Raw genomic sequence first — 5,228 nt, 5'->3', positions numbered from 1 at the left:
CGCTGGGTGGCGTCCGCAGCTTGCCGTAATCCTGTATCATCCACACACTTCCTTTTCCTCCCCACCACCCTAACCCCTCCACCCCCCCACCTCCACTCAGTGATGCTCCGCAAATTCCTCTCTCGCCAAGGATGGTCTTGGAAAGTCCCTCTTTCAAACTAGCTTCTTCCGCTGTTGCTGCAATTCAGAGCCAGAAGCTCCCAGGATGTCCCAGAGAACTGGCCATGGCTCATACACAGATCTGGCTTCTTCTTTACAAAAATATTCAATGATCACCTACTACCTGCCAAGCATTTCGTCAGTGGTTTTCTCTTCAAACTGTCATCTGTCTCCAAACCCCAAACGCAGCCAGCACCTGCATCCTACTATTGTGGCCTCCTGATGAAATATCCAGGGTGATAAAGTTCGGGTCACTTTCTCCCTCTCCCTCCCCTAGAACAAGTACACAGCCTGGTTCCCAGAAAAGAAAGATCACCGGTGTTTGTAGCAGTCAGTCCTGGATTTTAATCCCAGCTTTGCCATTTTAGGCAAATTGCTGGATCTCTCTCAGTTGTTGTGAAGATTGGTGAGACATGTATGCAGGCACTTGGCACAAAGTAAATGTACATTCCCTTTCTTCCAGCCACTCTCTAAAAACACAGCCCAGCAAACAGGCCCCAGAAATACCAGGGGAATGTGCTGGCCGCACCCTCACCCATCACCAAGGGGAAGTCTTACAGTCAGTCCTCGGCTATAGCTCTTTGGTTGCAGCCCCAGCCATCCCTGGCTGGTCAGTTCTGAGAGGGCTTGGCTGGGAGTCCCTGAGCACCCTCTCCTCACTTAGGAGAGCCTGACTCTGCGGCAGCTCCATTCTAGCCCCTAGCCTTCACCATGACAACCAGCTTGCCCAGACGTGAGCCATCCTGGCTATCCTGGCTGGGGGAGTTGGGGGGTGGGCAGCAGGCTGCTCAGCCTGAAAGCCAGCACCCAAGATTCCCCCAGTCCGTCCCTCCCGTGCAGGACCAATCATTATTATACTCTTCTCCCTGTGGCACAGACATTCTGGGGCCTTCCTAGAGGCAGTGACCTTTGACTCTCCCTCCTGTGTCAGTGCCTTGGCTGAGGGTTCTGGGAAGGAACATGAGGGTCGCCTGGGGGTGAGGATGAGGAAGCAGGGGTGGGCTAGCCCTTGGAGGCCAGCAAAGCTAGAGAAAAACCTCCTGCATTCCCAGGAGAAAGGACAGCTGAGGTGAAAGCTGCAGTTGGCTGGCCTGTCTGTTGGTCTGGGCTCCTCCCTGCCGGCTGCCCTTGGCTGCCCACAGAAACCTGAGTCACAGTCACAGCCAGCAGCTCCACCCCACCCAGCCTGCTGTCAGGCAGGGTGCGTCTGGAGAGACTGAAGGCGGAGCCTCTCCCCGCCCATCTTATAACCTCTGAGATTCTTCCTCTCTCTGCCTGTGATTCCTCCTTTTGGAATTCCTCTTTCTCTTTGGGACTCCTCCTTGGAAAGTCACCAGTACTGAATTGAGGGTGGGGGTGGGGTCCACCTCAGGCTAATCTAGAGGGTCTCCTCCTGGCTCCTTAGCGACTTCTTCAAGGGCTCTCATTCCCAACTCCCAATCCCTCTCCATCACCCCTGGGGCCAGGACATTTAAGAACACCAGGCACCCCCTCCCCACCATCATCTCCTTCTCCCAGGAAAAGAATGCAGCAGGGACAGCTTCCCATCCCTAGCAGGGACTCTAGACGCCCCTTCTCAAGAACCCAAAAGGTTGAACCTCTTTAGTCCTGGATCTGAGTTCCTCCCCCTCCAATCCCTCTCTGTTAACTTCCCCTCTGCAAGAGCTGGAGGGAGGGAGGCCTTTTTGCAGCTGGTGTCAACCTTGCCCTTGAGGACATTCCCCACCCCCAACCCCAGGGGGTGGGCCCTGGAGGGTACAGCTCCCCAGCAGAGTGGTCTGGGTTAGAGACCCCTTCTTGCTGCAGCGCCTTGGGTGTAGGGTGGGAGTCAGAATCTGATATCTGTTCTCTCAAGCTGCCCCCACCATGAGGCCCCTCCTACTTCCTACTTGTGTGGGAGTAGAGACAGCCTCCAGGGCCTTGGTCCCAATTCATATCTCTTTGTCAAATCTCCCAGTGATTTCCTTCACCTCTCTGTCAGGTTCATCTTGGACCCTGCCCCACCAAGCCTAGGAGGGTGTAAATGCTCTTGCTGCTGCTCTCCCCTAGGGGGATCAGGAAGAGAACATATATCTGATTCCCATTCAGTGACCTGTCTCCTAGCCCCAACCCAGCCTCATGGTGAAACTAACAGCTCATTCAAGCCTGTTTCCGTGGAGTGGGGAGGGGACTGCCTTGGGCTGTAGGGGAGGAACAGGGGAGGTCACAGAGTTCCCAGCCCCTCACTGAAGAGGGCAAGACATTCTCAGACCCCTGTGATGTTGCAGGTGTCCTGCTTGCTCCTTCTCTGCGATGTTTAATACGTGGAGGGCTACATGGAGCACTTTCACCCAGCCCCACACTCAGAGACACCCACTCTAAACCCCATCAGTTGCCGGGGCCTGGGATCCACCAAGGATCCTGGTCAATTAGGGGGCAAAGGAAGAGGAGCCCGGTCCATCTGTCTACTCCGACTGCATCAATCACAGGACATCGGTGCTCTCCTGGCTCCCCTCAGTCACCTTCCCAGGACTCGCTGTGCAGGAAGCCTCCGGGGGCTGGCCAGGAGAACTGTCCATCAAGTTGTCTAACTCCCAGATGTCCCCACCACTAGCATCTTGCGAGGAGGTAGGTGCAGGTGCCTCCACCCTCAGTCTAGGGAAGGGTTCCTCAACCTTGGCAGCATTGACATTTTGGGCCGGATGATTCTTTGTTCAGGAGGTGGTCTTGTGCATTGCAAGATGTTAAACAACATTCCCGGTGTCTAAGTACTAGATGCCAGTAACACCCCTAGTTGTGACCACCACAAAGGCCTCTAAACATTGCCAAATGTCCCCTGGGGAGCAAAATTGCCTCTGGTTGAGAACCACTGAGTAGGCTAATACCATATACTGTCTCTTTGCAGAGGGCTCCTCAAAGTCAATCCTAGATCATTAGACACAATGGAGGATTTCGAGTTCTAAAGCACTGCTCACTCTTCTCCTTCTGAAGAACCTTCAACAGCTCCCTAATATCTATATTGTGTAGATCATGATGCCAACTGGCATTCAAATCCTCCTATATAGGCCATCCCTGGCCTATCTCTTCATCTTCAGCTCCCATTTCCCCCTCTACTATTTTTTTTTCTATTTATTTATTTAGTTAGTTAGTTTTGGCTGTGTTGGGTCTTCATTGCTGTGCGTGGGCTTTCTCTAGTTGCGGCGAGCGGGGGCTACTCTTCGTTGCAGTGCGTGGGCTTCTCATTGCGGTGGCTTCTCTTGTTGTGGAGCACAGGCTCTAGGCACATGGGCTTCAGTAGTTGTGGCACGCAGGCTCAGTAGTTGTAGCTCGCGGGCTCTAGAGCGCAGGCTCAGTAGTTGTAGCGCACGGGCTTAGTTGCTCCATGGCATGTTCCCCCTCTACTATTCTTGAGCTCTAGCTACAGAGGGTATCTCACTATTCCCACCAATATATGTCTTTGTCCCTACTGTATCCTCAAGATTGTGTGTGGGGGTGGGGAAGAACCATCCCAGATTGCTCTCCCCTACTGGGTTCTGTTCATGAATTCTGAGTCTAGTCACTACCTGGCTCAGAGTGGGTCTGGTCAGCTTTGGAAGATGCAGGACCTGAGGTCTCTGATCTCACAAAGGTCAGTGCTGGACTCTACCATCCACATGGTCCTCTCACCCTGCAGATGGGATGGCTGACAACAAAGATGGGGGATCTGATCCTCATCCTAATCTGCTTTTACTTTTGAGTGCCCATCATCATCATCATATTTGTTAAGCACTTCCTATATGCCAGGCTCTGTGCTAAGCACTTCATCTGTGTTGCCTTATTTAACCTTTACAGCGACCCCATGATACCTCATGGTATTATTATTTTCCTGATTTTATAGGTGAGCTAACTGGGTTTCAGAAAAGTTAAGACAGTAGCTTAAGGTTACCAGCTCCAGTTGCAGGCCTTCTAGCATCATCGTTTTCTAATGTGTTTGGACTGGGCAAGGTAGTATTCCCTCCCTGGCCCTCGAAGAGGGTTCAGTCCCCCATCTACTCACTCCTCCCAGGACAGTCTGCTCCCAGGTTGCCTGAGACCCAGAACCTTTTGTTCCCAACCCTCCCCCTTGAAATGACTGCTCTCTGGAGCTGCTCAAAGGAAGGAGACACTGGCAGGAAAGGGGGGGGGGGGCAGGAGGACAACATATCGCTGGGCCTAATCTCTGGGCAATGGAGAACTAGACAACTGACCTTCTGGAGGTCAGGACAAAGGGCAGGGATGGGGTGGGCAGGGCCCAGCTGCGTCTGCTCCTTCCACCCCTCTGTCAGTCCCTGCAGCACCATCATCGATCCACCTTCCCAGCAAGCTCCCCGCTCTCTGCCCAGGCTGGGCCCGACTTGGCATGAGGCCCCACCTCAACTGGCACTAAAAAGGGGATTCGGGGATCCACTCCCCCGTGCTGGGAAGCAGGACTTCTTGGGGGAGGGGAATCAGAAGGGACTCACTCACGCCTTCGACAGGACACAGGGGAGAAAATCATTCCGGGGAGCTTGAAGGGGTCGTCTGATGGGGCTGGGGAAGGTTCAGGGTCAGGACCACCCAGTTTGGAGCCGGGAGAGACCCAGCAGATTAGAGACTTTACTTGGGTAAAGCGGTGGTGCAGGCCTGTAATTACCCCAGAGGAGCAGGGAAGACACCAACCATAGGATGATGGAGGAAGGGCGGCAGCAAGGCTCCCGGGCCGGGCCTCTCGCCACCCCAGCCATCACCAGGGGAGAGAAAGCATAGCCCGTTTAGGGGTCTCCTTGCGACCCTCCTTCAGGTCTCCCGACGTCCCCCGGGAGGATTTTGTTTGAGGGGGGTTTGGGAGAGAATGAGGACTTGAAGCTGCCGCCAAGGCCCCAGAGCCGGAGCTTCCCGGCTCTAGGGTGGGATTGGGGGCTTCCATCCCGGCTCCCCCCTGCTCCCCCCAGTCCTAGCGGCGGGTGAGTCACCAAAGCGCTCCCTACATAGTCGCCTCGCGCTGCGGCGCGTACCAACGCGCCGCCGCAGGGGGAGACAGCTCGACGGGTGTCCTCTGGGAGCCGTGGCGTCCTCTCCGCGGCGGCCGAGTT

Source organism: Balaenoptera borealis, assembly GCF_965194805.1.
Source record: "Balaenoptera borealis genome assembly, chromosome: 1".
Lineage (NCBI taxonomy): Eukaryota > Metazoa > Chordata > Mammalia > Artiodactyla > Balaenopteridae > Balaenoptera > Balaenoptera borealis.
Note: the sequence above shows the minus strand (reverse complement) of the source record.